The following is a 22,133-nucleotide window of genomic DNA, read 5'->3' as shown; positions in this document are numbered from 1 at the left end:
AATTAATTCTACAATTGAAGCTAGCCTGGGGAAAGGACAGGGAACCAACAACAACTACAACAAATTACATTTGTATTGTTTCTTTCACCTCGGGAGGATGTCCCAAGTCGCTGGACAGTTAGGAATTTGGAACCGAGCAGGAGGTTGGAATCAGGAGGGGTGGAGGGCAGGGTCAGTGTGGGTAGGAAGGTGGCTGAAGGTGTGGTCGAAGAGGAGGGTCTTGAGTTGGGCCTTGAAGGAGGCAAGGAGGGAGTGAGGCGAAGGGACTGGGATGGAGCTCCAAAGGGTGGGGGCTGAAGGCTAATGGCCCAACCGCTGATTTTGGGGCGGCCAGGGTGGGGGACATGACTTCCGGAAAGTGATACACCAATCGACTAATAACTGAGTTCCTACACACTGCTAGGTAAACAGAGGAGTGTGTGGGGGTTAAGGAAACTTGCCTAAGGTTTTGCCCTGCCTGGTAATCAGAACCCAGGTCCTCTCGCTTGCGAAGTGAGTGCTTTAACCAATGCGCAATTGGCTGCTGTGTTTCACCCACAAATATACAGTCAATTCACTTTACAGTATATTCTGTGAAGCGCTTTGAGACGTCTAGAAGATTTGATAAGTCATTGTATCAAATGCAAGGATTATTATTATTATTACACAACAGCACTCCCAATGGGGTTGAGGCTGGGGATAAAGCTGGGTTTGGGGCTGGGGTTTGGGGGTTGGGGCTGGGACTGGGGTTGGGTAAATGTAGATGGTGTGTTGGTTATTTTCCCATCCTTAACTGAGAATGTTGTGTTATTTTAGGACATTTAACCCCGGTCCAGAATGATTCACCCTGTTGATATTAATTCTTCAGAAACGATTGCACATTTGTACTGAGGCTAATTTATGAATTTTCAAACACAGAACCAACTAACCATGGACTGCTAACTAATCTTGGTTGTGCTCTGAGGGTGTAGTGCAGAATTGAGTGGTAATTACCTTGCTAACCACATTTTCCACAATATTAAAAGTGGCGCAAAGATCATTAAAAAAGAGTTTGCAGCTATTTCTGTGGACTTAATGAAAAGTTCTGACACCATCCCTATGTTGGTTTACAAGATTGTGACTGGAATGAAAAGTGTAGAGCAAATAAAAGATTTTACAATACGTTTACTGTTATCCAAATGGGAAAGGTCAAAATATGATGATGTTATTAAAAAGGTAGCTTTAAAAAAGGGAGATCCTCTCTTAATATCACGATACTGTCTTTTTGGCTTGCTTAAATTGAAGGTCTTTGATGTCATCTTAAGCAGAAATTATCATAATTTAAAGGTCACAGCCGTTACCTGGCTGATTTTGTATTAATAAGAAACTCTCATGTTAATTAAGCTCTCATGAAGAGATGACACAGAGCTTTGCAATGCGAGAGATATATTACAGTTGAAGAAATTCTCCTAAGGAATTTAGTAATTACTATTGCCTTTCTGCCAGAAAAATCCTCGTAACGTAAACTGGTGTCAGCCTCAGTTGGTAACTGAATCAGAAGGTTGGAGGTTCAAACCCCATTTTGGGACTATGAGCTCAGTCTAGGTAAACATAGTGCTGGGCTGCATTGTCAGAGGTGCTTTCCTTCCATTGAAACATTAAATTAGAGGTTCCAGCTGCCCGTTCAGGTGGACATTAAAGATTCTATGTTACCATTAGAAAAGAGAAGGGAGTTTCATCCAGTGCCCTGGCCATCAATCTCCCAGATAAAAATTGGTCATTCATGGTTTGTGTGACATTTCCTTGAGCAAATTGGCTGCTGTGAACATCTTTAAATACAGAGTCACTACATTTTACAATATTTCTTGTGAATGGTCTCAATGACATATGTCAAATATAAGGATTATTATATTAAGCCGTTTTCTGCAGAGATATCTCTTGAACTTGGATTGGAGTCTGGGTCTATTGAGTTGGACATTGAATGATGGGAAGGCTGTTTAAATGTCATCTCAATACAGAGGTGTAAATAATAATCCTTGCATTTGATATAGCCCTTTTCACATCAGGAGGACGTCCCAAAGCGCTTCACAGAACACACTGTAAACAGTTGGAGAGATATTGTTTTTCCTTCTCTGGAAATATATGAACCTGAAAATTTCCTGTTTGCCAGCTGTAAAGGGTCTGTGTGGAAAAGTTTGGGCATCTTAAATCATTGTAGATCATAGCACAGAATGTTGTCTATGATTAAACATTCATAGACACCATAGAGCTGTAGCTGTATTGAGAAACATTCCCTAAGGCTGAGCCATACAGACCTAGATTGTCCTGGGTTCAAACCTTGGTCCATGCCAAGTTTGCTGATATCTAGGCAGGTGTTCATTGACAATGCTGTAACTAACATAGATAGCTAGATAGCCCTGGTCTAAGGAGGGAAAATCAGCCAGAGTTCCTAGTTGCTAACCTGTCATCCCTGTTGGGAAGTATGAATATCAGGTGAGAACAGGATTAGGCTTGGTGTGATATTCTTTAAGGCCTTATTAACTTGTCCACATGAACAGTTTCTTGTGTAAAGTACTGGAGTGCAGCCAGTACCCATGGACGAGCAAAACTGTGTGCTTTCAGGAACGGAAGGGGAAACAATATTAGTAAAAAAAGTTGATGTGGGAAATGGAAGTGTAATACTGGTTGAGTAGCAGATGCTATTCTGAAATCTGGAGTTAATTTATGCTTTACCCATGCTTCACTTCATCCCGAAGGGGTTGCAAAAGTAAGTTGATCTTCCCTTCCACAGCACTGACATCCCCTTAGCTGATTAGCCTAAATTCATTCCAATTTTTATTTGAAATAAAAGAAACATTTTCAGAAAGTCACCATCGTCTGCTACAGACCAGTCAGGAGTAAATGTATTTCCTGAATTTAGTTATCACCAACTACTCTTTGTTCTCCCATAGCAACATTTAGTTTATTTGAAGAGCTGTGAAAGCTGGATGTAGAGGTGGGTGGCATGCTTACCTTGTGCAAATGACTAGTGTATTTTGTGGCCCTGCTTTGCCTTCTCAAATGGGAGACTGTTCACTGACTTATCAACCCGGTTATGTGGAACTAAAGATTTAGTACTAAATGCTAAATTAAATGATTCTTGTGAAGTGAGAGAGAGGAAAATGAACATGGGGAAAGAGTTAATGTATTGAAATCGTACTTTGGAAACCGATGCCAATATCTTTTGTTTGAAATATATTGGCTCAAAGATGATAGTTAAACTTCATACTGTACTTCAAAGAGCTGCTGCCATGCGGAAGATCAAATGCTGAAACCATATGGGTCTCGATCCTAATTGTCAGCTGCTACTGTTAGTCACAAATGTGTTGTTCCCAGTGGATGAATGTGAAGACTGGTGGCGTGCTTGGTAAAAGTTTATGACTGACGCAAAACCTGATGATGTTCTACTGCTTTTTGCAATCTGTTTCTTAATACGATGCTGCAGGCTTAAAAGGTAAAATTGATCCCTCATGTAAAATGAGAATGAAGGTGGTCTAATGTCTGGCATCTTCGTAAAAAAAGCCCATTGTGATTGAGTGGCAAGTTCCACATTCACACTGCTGGCTCCTCGTCCTGTAAGTTTTATTCTTTCCCAGAGTGTGGCAGCGAGTGACTGCTTGAAGGGCCAGTTGGTGGTGGGTCGCCCTGGGATGATCATAGTCAGTGGCCCAGTCAACAAAAGAAATGTCTGAAGCCTGTGCTGAGGTTATCTGGCCTGCCTTTAGAGCGAGGGATTGACGCAATGCATGTTGCCTAACCGCCCTTTCGCTGTTTCATAAATGAGTCTGGTGAGTCTCCCGCTCCAGGCTCCGTGACTCTATCACCCTCACCTGGAACCACTGGCTCTCCACCTCCCAGAGGATAGAGATCATAATCCTCGTCCTCGCCTTCAAAGCCCTTCACGGACCTGCTCCTTCCTACCTCTGTGACCTACTGACTCCACGTCAACCTTTCGTTACCCTCCGCTTAGCAGGATCTGGCTTGCTCCTCGTCCCCCGCCTCCACTATCGGCGGTCCGGCCTTCAGCCTCTCTGCCTCCATCCTATGGAATTCCATCCCACAGGCCTTTCGCCTCGCTCCCTCCCTTGCCTCCTTCAAAGCTCGTCTCAAGACCTTCCTTTTGACCACGCCTTCTGTCAGTCTCCTACCCCTTCCCTCCCTGTCCTCAACACCTCCTGATCCCAACCCCCAGCTTGGGTACAAATCCTAGACTGTCCAGCGGGTTGGGAATTGTGCCAATGAAGATTGAGTAACTTTTTCAGCAAGTTTTTTTTTTGGTCTGGCCCAGTCATACCCTGGCACATACTGATTGATATCCTTGTGTTGGAGTCATGTGAACTGGCAGCTTCGATTGAACCTCACAGCCTATGTAGAGGGCTCTGCCAACTGGCACCTAAAATGCCATTTAATTTTTAATGTTGCTTCAGAGTACATTGTTCTGGCTGCTCTTTAAGATTGAATATAATGATTAATTTGATCATGTGAGAGCTTATTAAGCTGCTTTTTAAAAACAATTCTAAAGCTCATTTTGCATTGGCTATAGTTACACACCTTGTGGATAGTCTGAAGCCAAATCAGTGTAAGACATGGTGGTCTCGCCCCCACTTGCCCAGTTTGTAATGGGCTCACTACTCACTAAGCTCCAGTTACACAACAAAGTTTAGGTCAACGTGAGATTCACAGTGACTTGTATGTACTGTACATTAAGCAATTAAATGCTAACAGTGTTTGCCCAAGAATTGTTCTGGAATGATAATTGATATAACAAATTGGATCAGATTCATCCTGTCCTGAGTTATCATGGTTCTCCTTTATTGATGAATATTTTCAGGACCCTGTACAGGATTCAAACCACTTGTAAAAAAAAGTCTGCTTTGCAGTGTTGTAATGAATCATCTTAAAGTGATATTTGAAAACGTATTACTTCTCTGAGTGACAGTGGTATCTAGTGTTGAAATAATTAGTCTGATGAATTCTTGACGGACAAACACTAAATGTTTGTGACTGGACACTGGTCAAAGGACTGTATTCAGCAGAATGACTGCTCTTTAAACTTAGACAAGTTAACATTTCTGTACTTGCACTTACTTCACTACAATTGGGGAAAAAGTTTGTATATTTACTGTGTGCCACTGACTGATGAGTTGAAGCTTCTGTTTACTGATGGCAAAGCGCAATAAAAAGAGAAATCAAAGCTGCCATGTTCAAATGGCAGTACTCAATTATGAATATTCACAAATGACAGGTTCTGTACTGATCAGATTTGCTTCAATGGACTGACTCAGGTGATCGAAGTGCGCGTGTGGATTAGACTTATTGTGGCTTGAGAGTGTTTTTCAGCTGGGAATCCCAGTATTGCATGAGCTCAAGGGTTTGATGTTTCCTCTGGCATGTTTTCCTGTGTGCATTCACTTCACTGTCAGTAAAATGTATCTGAACTTTCCATCACAGAAAGATAAGACAGTTTATGAAAAATGCAAGAATTGCTTGGGATTGCCATAAGAATATTTATTTTTCTTTTTTGATGAGTTAATAGAAGTCCCGTAGTGTAGAGGATAGCTCTCTCACCTCAAATGCAAGGGGAGCCTCGGGTTCAATTCCTGATAGGGCAAAACCTTATGCAAATTTCCTTACCCCACACCCGTCTATTTACCTAGGAGTAAATAGGAACTTAGTTGTTAGTCGACTGGCCATTCAATCTATGATTGTTTGTGGAACACAACTAGGCACAATTGGCTGCCGTGTTTCGCCCTCAAAATATAATCAACTTTACAATATTGTAAGCGCTTTGAGACATCTCAATGACATGAGAGGGTGTTCTGTCAAATGCAAGGATTATTATTATTAAAATAGATTCAACAAATTTGCCCTTGCAGTCCCTTTCCAAATATGGGAAATTTCATGTGAAGGTTATATGTGGATTTCTGGTTTCGATGCTTTTAGCATAGCAATGTGTTTCTGCATGTTCAAAGATGTTGGCTTTAAAATCTAGCGATATATCTTAATGGCAATTGGATTAATTACATTATTTGTAATTCTTCCACACATGCATTTATACGAGAGCTAATTTTCCTATTTTTGTGTGCCACTGAGGTGCTTCCATTCTGTACAAGGAACTAAAGTAACAGATTTTTTTCACGTCCTCCCGACGTGAAAAAGCGCTATATCAAATGCAAGGTTTATTATTAAAGTAATAGTTTCACGCCTTTGGGGGTGAAAGCATGTTGGATGCATGTTTATGAAGCTGAAATTATTTCACAAGATCACAAGTTGGTTTGGATGAAGAAAACTCTTTGGCCCATCTGATCTCATCCTTCCAGAAGACCGTCCCAGCATCAAACTGTCTTTTATATGAGCCCACTGTCCTGAACTCAACCACCCTACAGGCCAACTATTCCAGTTGTTAATTAACCCTCTGAGTAAAGAAAACTGGTATCTGCTCTGAAACTATTCTTCATAATTCCAAACCTATGTTCCCTTATTCTAGTTGGTACATCCTAAAGTAATGATCTGGGTTTACTTGTTCAATCCCATTTAAAATCTTATACACCTCTATGTAGGCCGCTCTGAGTCATCTTCTCTCAAGACTGAATAGCCTTAGTTGGTCTAATTGTTGCTCATAGCTCATTCATTTACCACTGGGATCTTCATTGCTTTCCTCTGCACTGTGATGAAATATGATTGTTGCCTACATTCTTGAAGATCCTGCAGTAACTTGTTAGAAGAATGTACTAAACTCAATGTTATGAAGTAAACCGTTGATTAACCCAGGGCATTTGTTATTAATAAGAATCCCGTAGCGTAGTGGTTAGTGAGCTTGCCTCATAAACGAGAGGCCCAGGTTCGATTCCCAGGCGGGGAGAAACCTTAGGCAACTTTCCTTACAACACACGCCTCTGTTTACGGAGCAATATGTAGGAATCCACTTATTAGTCAATTGGGGATCGCCTTCTGGGGGTAATAAAAAAAACTCAATCCATGACTGTTTGTGGGACATAGCTGCCGCATTTCGCTCACAAAATACACAGTTAATCCACTTTACAATATATTCTGTGAAGCGCTTTGAGATGTCTTAATGACGTGATAAGGCGCTATATCAAACGCACGGATTATTATATTATGTTTATTTTAATATCTTGGCTCTCTCCTGCAGGTTATTTCCTCGTTCCCAGTAATGTGAGCCCATAGTCTTGAGACAAAAGGAGTTGAGAACTGTTGGTTATTTTTAACAAATGGGATTTTATTTTGGATTGAATCTATTTCAGTGTCTTATAATTCTGAAATTACGTGCACCTGTTTTTATTTCTCTCTTTTTTCTTCTTTTGAATAATGTTTTCCTTAAATTAAGTTGAGGTTAGAGAACAAAAGAAAATGAAAGCATAGAAAATGAATTAATTTTCCTCCAATCTTTGTGCTATCATTTTAAATGGCCCTTCCCCCCCAATTTTACAGTACCTGTTTTCCCAGGCTAAGACGTTAGATGTACTGCAAGGCATCTGCTAGCGCTAGATTGTAGGTGTCTGGAAAACAGATAGCCTGAGGTGACAAATGCTGTAATTTTGTTAGCCCTACTTTCCCATAGAATAACATACAGCTTCGGCTGCAAAAAGAATTCCAGCAAAAAGGAGATAAATGCTTTGTGCCCCACCTTGGATTGATTTAACTGAACGTTACCAACACTGTCTCTGCCTCTCTTTCTTCCTCTCCACAACGGACAGACAAAGATGAAGACACTGTCAAGTTTAAAAATGTTTTGGGGCATTTAATTGAATTTTCATTAACAATAATTGCTGTTTGCACAATTTACTAGTGCAATGTTGACTTAAACGATAGGCACAATATCAAATCGCATTCTGTTCAATTTAATCAATCAATGCACTCGATGGGCAATTTGTCTAATTTTCATCTCAATTTCCTGTCCCTTATGTGCATCCATGTGAAACAGATGCTGCTGGTCTGTAAACAAAATAATTAAAATGTTGTTTATTTTTCTATTTCTCCTTGCCAGGAAAGTGTTAAAGGAGATTTCTGTCGGAGACTTGAAACCCAATGAAACCGTACAAGCCAATTTGGAGGCACAGCTGCTGTCTAAGCTCGATCATCCAGCAATTGTCAAGTTCTACACCAGTTTCCTAGAGCGCGATAGTTTCTGCATCATTACAGAGTATTGTGAGGTGAGTAGCTCAGCTGGAAGAAATCCTGCAGTAAAGAAATTCTGATTGGGAAAATTAGTCCCAGCTTTCCTTTTCTTCCTTCCTCTCCCTTTGCTTTTGGAGCTAGTACTCCATTATAATACAGTAAAACTAACTTAAGTCTGAGGTTGATGGATTTCTAAAGGATATAGGGATTAAGGGATATGGGTATAGGGCGGATAATGGAACGAGGTTAGAAGATCAGCCATGATCTTATTAAATAGTGGGGCAAGCTCGAAGGGCCGAATGGCCTACTCCTACGTCTTATGGTCTTATGGTCTAAGTCTTATCTATATAAATCGTATAATTGCTTAAGTCATCCATGTACCCGAATCCCATTCCGTTTCCTATCAAAACCAATTAGATTTCTTTGCACTAGTCATTTTAATCAATTTGCATTATCACTCCCCTATCCTCCAGTACTCCTGCAGATACCAGCTGCACTGAACTGTAGAAAATGTAGCCTTGACCTGTCAACGTATGTGCACTTACCAGCAATGATTCAATGCGATTCCAATGCTTTCTGGTAAGTGCACATGTGGCGATGGGTCAAGAGGCATTGAATCACGGGAAACATAATAATAATAATAATAATCCTTTCATTTGATATTACTTCACAGAATATATTATAAAGTGAATTGATTGTATATTTTTGGGGTGAAATGTGGCAGCCAATTGCGCACAGCAATGTCCCTCAAACAGTGGATTGTTGATTGAGTGACCAAATTTTTATATTTAAGGGATTATTACCCCCGGTTAGAAAAACGCAAATTGACTAAGAACTGGGTTCCTAACAACCATGACAGCCAACATAGCCTTGACCCATCACTGCAAGCGAACTTACCAGCTGCAGTGACAAAGTACCGCATGTGCACTACTAGCTGGTTTGAATTACACATGCGCAGTGTAGATTATTGATTAAATCGGATTTGATACAACTTATATTTGCCTGCAACTTCACATAAATCATATTAAATGTTATGGTCTCGACTGATAATGACTTATGTGAATTTTATTATGATAATCGTTCCATAGTGCCTTTCACATTGGGAAGATGTTCCAAGTGCTTCACAGATGTCCAGTGACTGTGTGTTTTGTGGGTGAATGTGGCAGCTATTTTGTGCATAGCAATGTCTCACAAACAGCCATGGAGCGAGTGATCAATTTTATTTGAAGGATTGTTGGCAAGGACACCGAGAAACTCCCTTCTCTTTTCGAATAGCGCCATGGGATCTTTAATGTCTATTTGGACAATCAGACGTGCCTTGATTTAACATCTCATCCAAAGGACAGGACCTCCAGCAATGCAGCACTCTCCAGGAGAGTGCCATCTTAGACCATATGAGGTCCAAGTACTGACGTGGGGCTTGAGCCCACACACTTCTTACACAGAGAAGAGAGTGCTACCAACTGAGCTAGGCTGACAAAGAGAGCAAGTAGGTGATAGGTTTCTTCTGATGTCGTTCAGTAGTGGTCCTAAATCCAGCTTTAGCGAGGAGCAGGGCCTTCCAATCTTTTGTTTTAACTTTTCTTCTTATCCTCCATTCTTCATCTCTCTTTCACCTTGGTCTCTGACCAACTAGTGACTGTCCTGCTTGATGCTGAGGAACACACAATATGTAGACCTTTGTACGATCTGATAAACTGTAGCATTTCAATCTAGTATATGTTTTTTCTTTGCTTTGACTTCTCATGAGTACTACTCCCTGTATTTGCTTCATAGATTACAGTTGACACATAGAGAAATGCAATAAATGGGTCAAATTGTAGATTCAGGTATTTGTCCAGACAAACCCACTCTCTAGCCTCCCAGATCCCTCTTGTCATCTGACCTATTGTGTCAGCGATGTGATTTTTGAAAAATCTCACCCCTTGCCCATTCTCTAACCTTCAACAATAATGGATTGCTGGCTCAAAGATTATTTGCAAGGTAACTAATTAGGTAACCACTTGTCTGCCCATGTATTGGCACAGGCAACAGTATATTGGGCCTACAGGATATCACTTCCAGGAGAGAAAATGGTCTGCACCAAGAGGTGCACACTATAGTCTAATGAAATGTAAAGGACAGTCAAGCAAAGCTATTTTGCACAAAATTTATCATTGACTTGTCAAGACTGATTTCCTGCAAATATCCGAAATTGTTGTCAGATGCTCTTGTTGCAGGTAAACTCCTGGGAAGTTCCCAGTCCTCATCAGCAAGTACATGATTCCATGTTAATCTAATTAAACCTCATTCATTTGTTAAGAATTAGAAGTGATGAAATTTGGCATTTGATGAGCAGAGCTAGTTATAAGTTGAGTGTATATTGCTGAAATATATTTTGAGCTTTCCTAGTGTTCAGACATGCACATCTTTCACATGTTCTGTTGATTTGCCCACTAAGTGGTTAGTCTATGTTTTTTTAATTCCAAATAGACCTCAGCTGCGTGTCTCAATAATATAATATACACAGAAATCCAAACCAGAATACTGAGAGTTCTACATATGTGTGTGTATATATATATATAAAGTGCAAACTCCATCTCTCCAAGGGAGACTCTATGCTTACTTAATTGTGAAAAGTTTAGGCACAATTTAGAAAGTGGAGATGACAGCCTGCATTTGGGTGTAACCAGCTTGCTGTTTTGAACAGTGGTAAGGTTCCTGCTCCTTGTCCAGATTGCATCACTCTACCTATCCTGGCTTTGGCTTGCAGAGTTAACAAGATCCTTGGAGACCCTATTTAACTCATCTGTGCCTCCCAGGAGGATAGTCACCAGTTTAGTGGGTATGAGTTGATCACAGTTTGAGGTTTGTTTGAAGAACAAATTTGTCTATTTGCACTCTGACACACATAGCTCACGAGGACAACAATTCAAGAAACATGATCTTTTTGGAGCATGTACTCTCCTGATTTCCAACTCGTGGGAGAGGTGAAAAGGAGCCTCAGTTGGCTCCAGTCTCCCTGGGCTGGGAAGAGAAAAATTAATCATGTTTTTTACTCTCATTATTATTCAGTCTCCCTTGCTGGAAAAACGTCCATGTATAGCTATCTGGTGGGGGAAGGATCAGACTTGGCTGTGGTGCTCCCAATGGTTGCATAGCTGCTAACACTTTATGTCCAATATGAAAAGTGACCAGTAGGATAAGGTACAAAGTCAACAATGCCTGGAAAACCATACCCTGCCTTAAATCACTCCCTCAAGAGAGAGAAGATTGCAAGACAGAAGAAAAAGTCAGGACTTTGTACTGAGGAAGTGTTTTTTTTTTGGTCTAAAGAAATTATTTCTTTAACAGGAAATTTTGAAATGCAGTACCAGAGGGAATGACTAACTGCTGCTCTGTTGAACATTAACTAATGTGCTGAGAATGAAGGGCATTAATTATTTTGCAGTCCAAACCCATGTGTACTTATTAACTGATATGGAACAAGAGATGTGGAGGAGGTTTAACTTTGCAGACATGATCAGTAAACCTTTTGGGAAAAATCTGTCTTGGTGGAGATTGAATAACAAAGAGAATTTTAGATACTGCAGTGGGGGGAAGAGAGGAGGGAGAATACCTGTGGTGTACAGGTGAAATTGGTAGCCATTCTTACTCCTGTTCATTAGCATAATTGGTTGCTGTGAGCTCCCCTGTGCTGAGGATCACTGGTGAAATCTGTGACTGTTTAGACCAGCACATGTGGCCGAATTTGCACCGTGATTCTGGCAGCCATCAGACCCAGGTTTAAGTGAGCGCGATGGAGTGGGAATGAAACTTGTAAGCTCGAAGTGTCACTGTTAATGAGGTGCAAAACACTGGAGATATGCTTTGTGCCTGGTGAAGAATGAAATGTTATGCAGGTGTTACTCCAATACAAGGAGCAGGGCTGCAGAGACTGGGGGTGTCCTTGATGGCTCTGTGTTTGTTTTTGTCAGTATCTTTACAGGTAATGACATTAGATTGAGACTGAGTTGTTTGTATCCAGACAACATTTGCAGGATACAGTGATGCACAAACTGCCTACATATTGCACTTCGAATAGAAACATAGAAACAGGAGTGGGCTACTCAGCCCCTCGAGCCTGTTCTGCCATTTTATAAGATCATGGCTGATCTGTACCACAAGTCCATCTGTACCCCATATCCCTTAATACCCTGAACTAACAAATATCTATCTACTGCCATCTTGAAGATGTGAATGAATCCAGCGTCCACAGCCTTTTCGGGGAGAGAGAGTTCCAGATTTCCACTATACTGTGGGTGAAAAACTGCCTCCTAATTTCACTCCTAAATGGTGTAGCTCTAGTTTTAAGATAATGCCCTTTTGTTCTGCATTCCTCCACCAGAGGTAATAGTTAATCTGTATCTACCCTGACAAATCCCTTTATTATTTTAAAAACACGAATCAATGGTTTATATATGGTTTATAAAATAACAACAACATTACAATTATAGAGCGCCTTTCACGTCGGGAGGACGTCCCAAAGAGCTGAACAGTCGGGGCCCGAGCATGGGGGAGGGCTGGTGTAGGGGTGAGGGAAGGCAGAGAGGTGGGGGGGAGACCAAAGGCACGATCGAAGAGAAGGGTCTTGAGACCGGCCTTGAAGGAGGCAAGGGAGGAAACGAGGTGAAGAGTTCCAGAGTGTGGGGGCAGAGAGGCTGAAAGCCCGGCCATCAATGGTAGGGCGGGTCGAGTGGGAGACGTGGAGCAGACCGGAGTCCGATGAACGGAGGGAGCGGGCAGGTTGGTAGGGAGTCAGCAGGTCAGAGAGATAGGAGGGGGCAAGGCCATGGATGGCCTTAAAGGTGAGGACGAGTATCTTGAACTTGATCCTCTGGGGGATGGGGAGCCAGTGGAGTTGGGCGAGGGTGGGAGTGATGGGGTCACGGAGCCTGGTGCGTGAGAGTACACGAGCTGCAGAGTTTTGCCTGATTACTTACGTGGTGCCTTTTGCATTAGGATAACGTGCGTTAGCAAGATGATAAACATCACTGATTGGAGAGAAAAGGAGAACGAATGAGGATATCAACCACAGGAACAGTCAGATTTGTTTTAAAAGAGCATCTTGAAGGCAGGGGTGGGAATGGAATGTCTGCAAGGCATGTTCGGAGTGCTCCAGAGAGTGAAGCGTAGTACTTGGAGGCCTCAAGTCCATAGAGATCTTTACCTCTTCGCAATCTACTATCAAAAGTCAGATGATAAAGCTTCCATTGTGACTGAAACAGTTCTATATGCTCAAGGATTTTGCAGAGTTACTGGCCTGATTTCCTATTTGCATATCAGAATCGATATGAATTGCTTATTTTACAAATTGCTGCAAAAGAGACCCATGGTGATAGCACTTATACTGTTTGTAACTGTCACTTTGAAGTATCATCCAGATAATCAGGGGTGACTGTGAGCCACCAATTAAGGTAAAGCTGCCTTTCTTTGTGCCACTTAAGTTGGCAATTATCCAAAAAACTGGGTATTCTTAAAAGATTGCACCACTTGCAATTTCCACGAGTTGGTGGTTAATTTGAGAGCCCCGAAATATTATTAACTGCCGTTAATTAAATTTAATGGGCCCTGCTGCACAATGTGTTTCAGAGCACATTTAAAATGCAAACTTAGGGAACGCCACTCCATAGATAGTGCATTGTGGCCTTTTTGCAAGAATAACAATTCTTGCATTTGATATACCGCCTTATTAAGTCATTAAGATGTCTCGAAGTGCTTCACAGAATACACTGTAAAGTGAATTGACTGTATATTTTGTGGGCGAAATGCGGCAGCCAATTGCGCACAGCAATGTCCCACAAACAGTTGATTTTTTTTCAATCTTTGCTTTCATCATGGCTCTAGAACAATAACCTATGAGGTTTAAAAAAAAGTGGTTGTACTTATTGTCATATTCCCATGTGAATTTTATCAACCTTAAAATAGGCATCCACGAACATGGCAAAGAACCCATAGCTGCATTTTATCAGGACTATTCCCCAAAGAAATAGCATTAAAGACCTGCATTCGGGATAGATCTTTTATCTGTACAATAGCAGCAACTCATTTATAAAGATGCAGTGGTGCCGCTGGGCTCAAATTGGCACAGAGTTCAATTAATAATAAGAAAATTCAAGATTCTGTCAACTACATTGTTTGCACTGGGGGAAAGCTTCGACTTCAAAGTGGGAGGAATTTTTCACTGTAAGTTATATTTATGGGATCTCATACAGCATTGAAGGAAACAATTTAGAACGATCTTTCTCCAGGAACACACGGCCGCTTTTCAGAAGACAAAAATTCGAATAGTGAACTGATGTGAATTAAATCAATCTTAAGAAACAGCAGATATCCAAAATATAGAACTTGGTGAAATGAAACTTAAAGCACATTTCACTCAGAACTCGCTCTTCACTAACCCTAAAGTGCCAGGTGCCATTTCAAAGCAAGTTTGTTTTTAGCACAGAATTCTCCCACTCATTCTGTCTTTTGTTTTTCCTAACCCCCCTTCATTGCAAATAAAAAAACAGACACTAGAACATTTTGAATTTAGATTGTGGTCCAAAATAGTTTAATACAATACTGAGACTGGTTGTACTTTAGGCTCAGTGTGAGAAGTGCTTGAGGTTGTATTCATGGAACTTGTTCCTAGTTATCCTTATAGTGCCTTAATACTGTGTCAAAATGCATCAAAGGGCTTCACAGGATTTATCATAAATTTTAGTGACTTTATTTCTGTAATTGATAGTCAGGTTGTGCACAGCAATATCCCTCAACCGGCCACAAAGTGAATGACCAATTTTATCTGCGTTGTTGGCCAGGACACTGGGAGAAACTCCGTTCTCCTTTCGAGTAGTCCAATGGGATCTTTAAAGTCTTCCCGAATAGGCAGACGGAACCTTGGTTTAACACCTCATCCAAAGGACAGCACCTTCGACAATGCAGAGCCCCCAACTCTGCGTTGGAGTGTCAGCCTGGACTCTGTGCTCACACTTCCTACGTGGAGGATGGACCCATAACCTTCTGACTCAGTGGTGAGAATATCAGTGGGATTCTTCCATTACTTTAATGAAGCAATTTATTTTCCGTTGTTGCCAGTTAATTCCTTAACAATTTGTAACTTGTTGTAGAATTTATCCATAAATCTGCTTTTCCTTCACCAGACCAGATTTCCATATGCAAGGGTGGATGGTTGTACACAAGCTTAATTATTTTACTGATTCATTGCTATCTGGAAAGTATTGTGAAACCATATTCAAGGAAAGACATGAAAGTTACCTACATGAAACTGATGATGTTTTTAATGACAATTCACAAGTCGTATTTGCAATTTATATTTTTAAAAAGTTGGCAGATAGTCATTTTTTTTCTCCTTAATACCAGTAATTGTCTTTGCTGCAACAACAATATGCATTTATACAGCGCCCTTTGCTCGGGGTAGCGTCCAGGAGCGTTTTAGCTCTGCAGCAACTCTGTAGGAGTAACTTATAAATGTTAAATTCTACAGTGATAATTTTAGGATGCATTTGAGTGTTTTGATGTTCATATCGTGCTTCTAATGAGGCTTACTGTAAGACTCAGGCAAAGCTTTGAATACTGCAAGCACTAGGCAGCTGTGGAATTTAATAATGAACGGTCTTAATATAATTATATTCATCTAGGGGTTTCAATGCCTCAGGCATGTTTGTGACTCCCAACTTTTTAGTTTAGTTCCCCTCCACAAAGCTGCATGACAGATCACAGTGAAACGTATGGAGATGTAAATGAATCCGCAAACAGAATGAATGCTCCAGTGAGTTATTTTCTCTTTAAGCAGCATGGATACACAAATAATTCGAGAAATGGACAAGTACAAAACAACATTAATTTCGCTTGAATATAATTACGCTACACTGTTCTTAGGGAAAAGGAATATTTCAACATGTGATATCTGGTTACTATTAATTGGAGTCACAAAATATCAGAGTTGCTTCCTTCAGGAAAGTGTTACCGTACCCGGAACCACACTGCCAGAAAACGTAGAGTTGTATTGGAGTTATCAGAGTCCTGTAGCTTAGTGGTTAGAGCACTCGCTTCACAAGCAAGAGAACCCGGGTTCGATACCTGGGCAGGGTGAAACGTTATGTAAGATACCTCACTCCACACGCCTCTGTTTACGTGTTTAGTAAGTAATTGTGACACCTTTGGTTTTCTCTCATTTCCTGAATAAATTGGGAGAACCACTGGGTTTTTTGATAATGGAAGACTCAAAATAAGAGATCAATTGCTTTGGGGGATATGAACTGGAAGCATCTAAAAATACAATGTTAGCGGAAGGGCTTTTATGTTTAGAATTTGTTTCTGCCAAATAGTTCTCCATTTTCTCCCCCCACCCCCCAAGGTTATATCACAATGAAATGGAGCTCCCAGTTGAAGAATCTCTCTCTCTCTTCAACCGTGCCTTCAGCTCCCCTCTCGACTCTCTACCCCCTCCTCGCTCCCTCCCTTCCCTCCCCTCACCCTGACCATTTCCCCCCTACTTGGGTCCCGACCCAACTGTACAGCGCCTTGGGATGTCCTCCCGACGTGAAAGGCGCTCTATAAATGCAATCTTGTTGTTGTTGTAACCTATAACTTTAAAGTGACCTATATCTACAGGCAGTTCAGTTGATATGGCTGGGAGCTCACTCATACCCGCAGCCCTGATCATGCAGAAGTGAAGTTCAGAGAGAGCAAAAACATAATTTTATTCAAAATCCATCTGTAGACGTGCTTTTTTTTATATAACTTTCTGGTGTCATTGTAAACTAGCTTATAAGCTGTCAGCCTGGCTCAGTTGGTAGCATTCTTGGCTCTAAATCACAAGGTTGTGGGTTCAAGCCTCACATCAGGACTTTGAGTTCACAGTCTAGGTTGACACAATCTGATGTGAGGCTTGTCACTAGATTAACACTCTAACTCATTGTGTGCATTATCGGAGATACCATATTTCGAATGAGATGTTAAACCAAGGTGCAAATCGGTATATTCAGAGAAGGGAGTTTCCCCTGTGTCCAGACTGACAATCATCTAGATAAAATTGGACAAAAAATTGAGACTTCATGGGGGACGTTGCTGTGTGCAAATAGGCTGCTGCATTCGACTACAAAATGCACAATCTACACACACTGCACTTTATAGAACAAACTCTGAATTGCTTTGAGCCATTTTCATTTGATATGGCACTATACCAAATGTAAGGATTATTTCCTATTTTAATGGAAAAGACTGGAGGGAAAAAAACCCTCAAACAAAATAATATATGATGGATTGAGGATGATGGGGTGCTGGAGTGTGAATGTTTTTTTTCGTAAGATTTTAAAATCGATTTTAAGGCATGCAAACATTCAATATCACCTTCGCTTTATTTATCTAATGGATTATTTATCTTGTGTTTGATTATGTGACCCCTTAAACCCGTTTTCACAGCCGCATGTCTTTCCTTAGTAATTGTCTAAACCGCAACTAATTCCATATGGATTCTGCCTCTAGCTGTACATTCAAAACCATTTTGCCACGAGGTTTAGTAGGAATGCAAATGGAGAGGATGCAGGTTTACAGGAAAAGGTGGATAGGCACGAGAGCGAGCATGAATGAGGGAAGAAAATAAGTGTCTTTTTGAGGGGAGGGATTCCCAGTCCTAACCTCCGATTTCATTCACAGGTGCAAACTATTAATTGGATGCACTTGTGCAAGATGTTGTGAAGTCCTGGGTTCAGTGTTTCTTTGACTGTCTGGAAAAACATGTTCAATGTTCATACACAAAAAATACACTAAGTCACTCCACTCTACAGCATATGAAGTGCTTTGAGATGTTTTGGGTGACATAGGTGTCATATCAAAGATTATTATTATACATTATACGTTTGTCTTTACTGTGAACCCTAATTACTCCCCAGTGTTGAATCTACAAGCAATGAAGCCCTCAGTCCTGGGAATCGCTCTTTTACATCCTTTGTTTCCTTTATCTATTTTACCACTTTCCCTTGTGAACATGTGGATTGTGAATAAATATTGTATGCAGAATATTATTTGCATCTCATTGCATCGCTGGGTAATTGCATGGAGCTTTGAATTGTCAATCACAGTGAAAATAATTGCAAATGTTTTTAAAAATAAGTGTGTATATTGATTGCTGGGGGGATGGAGGGCAGAAACACTGAGTCTTTTTGATGGTTATATTCTCATAATGAGTAATATAATGGAAGTAATGAGTGAGTTGTAGAAGTTCAGCTGTCCTTTTAGTCTTTTAGTCACGTGTGAGCTGGCTGAAGGAGAAGATGTTGTTGGAGCAAGAGAACAAATGGGAGATGTTTATTTTTGAGTGTTTTGTTTGATAAGGAGAACTGTGCCTCTTTATATTTTTTACATTATGCTGTTTGATGGGATGTCTTTTCTTTGATAATGTTTGATAACTCGGTCTGTCAGGAGTTTTGCATATTTCAGAGTTAAAGCTGCATGCAATTCATCCATCAACGATAGTCTTGAGGATGTGCTTAGGGTAGCATCTTAGTTCAGCTCTGTCATTGACTAACATTGATTGGCACCATGTTTTATTCAACTCAAGGAGCTAAGGAGACCAATGACCTCAAACCTAATTTTACTGAAGCAATGTTTTGTATCATTACTCTACAGTGGGGGGTGAGGGGGACTTTTCTAATTGTGATTCCAAGTATAATTTTGAACTAAAATAAGTGGGGATTCTATAAGCATTATATTCATGTGAAAAGTGTTGGACCAGCCAGACGGACCACAATGATCTTTTCCATCCCTGTGCATTCCAATATTTTCTCCTGCAAAAATCACCGTGCATAATTTTAGAAGAAATTATAAAAGGTCATTTTTATCATAGGAGGAGACCTTGTCAGCCCACTGTGTCTGCACCACTGTTTCATCTGTGTTTTTTAAAGTTGCAAAAATAGCCTTTTTTTTTGGAAAGAATCATCTGTGGTATCTCCTTTTTAAAAAAAATCACAGGGAGTGAAGATGGAATGTTTTTTAAAAAAAGAATATGAAAAAATCTCGAGTATAGTAAATAGTCATTAGGTGGTCAGGTCTAGCATTCTCTGCTTAAAGGGGAAGGAAAGTCCAGAGTGTTCATTTTTTATTTGAAATACTAAGCCCAGTCTGGAGAAAGATACCTGCAGTGAGAAATCCTCTTGTTTCATAGGATCTATAGGTCATTCCTCTTGCTTTGCTGCTCTAATGGGTGCATTCCAGGCAGAAAAAAATGGGATTCCAACTGTTACCATTTATTTTAGTGGATCAGGTGCATATTATGAGCCTCAGAGCAGAGCTGCTGGGTACTGCAAAACTGCAGTGAATTGTTCATTGTTAATTTACCATCTTAGGAAATTCACCTACTCATACACACACAATTATTTTTCACTTTGAAATTTTGTGCACATTAGTTGGATGAGGAATATTAATGCTGGGCAAGGAACAATGTTTGAACGTAAATTTTCTTTTCAGACACAAGTCAGATGAGTAGTACATCTCCACTGGCGTTAAGTCTCTTTATAACACCAGTATGACATTTTCCATTTTTCCACACAAAACATGCTTGTGGCGCTTCTAAGTGAATATGCCAAATTATTGTTGAATTGTAAGGAGATGTGTCCTGTGGATTTAGGCACTTAGAGCTATGATGAAACTGCTTAATCGCGTTTCATGTTGGACCTGTGACAAGAAGTTAAGAGAAAAAAGAATAATCCTGTCAATCAAGCTGCAATCAAAGTCACCTCAACAGAGCTGAAAAGATCATGCATGACCTCCCTGCAGCATCAATTCCCTTGCATGGCTGTCTTCTACTATTGTCTTCTACGTTTTTTTATTTGTTTTTCCAAGGTTTTAATTTTGCTTTCTTTGTTCTCTCTTATCATGTTACTAAATACACTGAACTTTACAGTAAATCCCACTTCAAGACATCCTCCCGATATGAAACATAATAATAATCTTTGCAATTGACACAGCATCTTATCAATCGTTGAAACATTTCAAAGCACTTCACAGAATATGTTGTAAAGTGAATTGACTGTCTATTTTGTGGGCGAAACACAGTAGCCAATTGCGCACAGTTGAGTTCCACCAACAGTTGTGGATTGAATGAACAAATTATTTTATTTATTTTTGTTGAAGGTATTATTACCCCAGGAAAATGAACCGCTAATCGACTAACAACTGCGTTCCTACTTACTACTAAGTAAACAGAGAAAAGTGGAGTAAGGAAACTTACCTAACGTTTCTCCCCACCAGGGAATCGAACCCGAGTCCTCTTGCTAACCACAATGCTATGGGACTCCACAAATCAAATGAAAAGATTATTATTACTTTTTTTAAAAAATACTGCAACATCTAATGTGATTGCAGCATATTATTCAGTTATAGTGCTGTAATCCTGGGGCACTGAACAGCTAAACATCTCAGCTCACTGAGTGATTGTTTATGGTGCAGCAAAAGATGTTCATACAACAACTGCAAATTATTTAAAAACAAAGAAAAATCTCTTTCCACTTCTCCCTTGGTACCATGCACAATATGGTCTTTCCAGATGCAGGAAATGACCGTCTGTGATTCTCAAATAACTGGTGTGGTAGCAACATTTATAGTCTGGAGGGAAATCTGCCATTGCCGTCATCGATGAATTCACTGCAAATCTAAGGTCAGACCAACAAAAAAACTAGCTCGCCCAACATAACCCATTTTAAGAACATAAGAACATAAGAATTAGGAGCAGGAGTAGGATATTCGGCCCCTCGAGCCTGCCCCGCCATTCAATAAGATCATGGCTGATCTTCTGACCTAACTCTAATTACCTGTCCTATCTCCATATCCCCTAATCCCTCTATTTTTTAAAAATCTATCAGTCTCAGCCTTGAGTTTTATTCACAACCTCGAAGGAAAACCTTTTCCCTAGAATTAAGCCTCCATACCCTGAGAGCTTCCTGCAGACATCTCTCTACTCTCTGTGTTCTGTGCTCTGTCACATCTCCAGCGAACTCTGAATAGGTGATGAAAACCTGAAGGCTCGGACCTCAGACATTCTTGAATTTCATGCTATCCATTCAATAAATGGAATCTAATCCCTTATTTGTACTGCTGGAAACTATGTTTCCCATTCCTCGTTGAATTTAAACAGTTAACAGCCAATTTCAAGATTCTCCATGTGAGAGAGTTCATGGGTGAATTTTTAAAACAACCATCAGGCTTTTAATGTTGTTTAAAAAATGGACTTGGTACTTTCTCGTTAATAATATTAAAATCAGTCTCTTGGAAATTCCTGGTTAGTCCAAGTCACAGCCCCAAACTTTTAAAAGACCTTCGGTGATGTGGATCGAATTGCTGTTGAATTTCATTTAAAATTTTCACATTTCAAATGTGATTTGCTTCCTACTTAAGGTGTTGAATCCCCAATTTACACAGCACTTCTTGCAGAAACTTCTGACCAGAGAGAGGTTGAAGGACAACAAAGCCTCTGAGAAACTGCACAGAGCGCAGCTGTATTTGTAGATTGAGTCATTGAAATGGAGTCAAATAGAGGCTGAGAATTCAGTGCTTATCCAACAGTAATAAAGCTTGGAATACAAACAGGTCTCTACATCTGTCAGTTTTTGATTCTTGGTCTCTAATACTTTATGAACTGGAGCTTAAAATGTCACTTCCTAGCATGAAAATGGGCTCAGGATCCTTCACTAAAGGTTTTTGTAAAGATTGTCTACATGCATGCAATTGTGGACCCCACAAACTTGTTTTAACCCCTTCCCCCCTCCAGCCATTTGTTTTCCATTGAGCAGAGAGACAAGTGGGATGTTAAGATAAAGTAGGTGCATATTGATTTAAGAATCAACTTGAGAATTAATTTAAATCATACCAATTCTGAAATCCAGGTCTAGGTCATGCTGTGTAACTTATTTTTCAAGCTGCAGGACTTCCTCTATTGCTGGAGGTTTGGACAGGTTAGTGATGCCTAAAGCACATTG

The 22,133-nt window shown here is 40.3% G+C and overlaps 1 protein-coding gene across 1 annotated transcript in view; it reads left to right on the top strand.

The window, feature by feature from the left end:
• Positions 1-8,011: 8,011 nt before the first annotated feature.
• Positions 8,012-22,133, top strand: part of nek11 (NIMA-related kinase 11) — a 115,695-nt gene continuing 101,573 nt past the window's right edge. Inside the window, exon 1 of the mRNA XM_042332469.1 lies at positions 8,012-8,171. The gene's annotated coding sequence lies outside the window, so the exon portion shown is untranslated. The remainder of the gene's footprint in view (positions 8,172-22,133) is intronic.

This window comes from Callorhinchus milii, unplaced genomic scaffold (genome assembly GCF_018977255.1).
Source record: "Callorhinchus milii isolate IMCB2004 unplaced genomic scaffold, IMCB_Cmil_1.0 Scaffold2, whole genome shotgun sequence".
NCBI classification, from domain to species: Eukaryota; Metazoa; Chordata; class Chondrichthyes; order Chimaeriformes; family Callorhinchidae; genus Callorhinchus; species Callorhinchus milii.
Note: the sequence above shows the minus strand (reverse complement) of the source record. Positions and strands in the feature narration are given on the sequence as shown.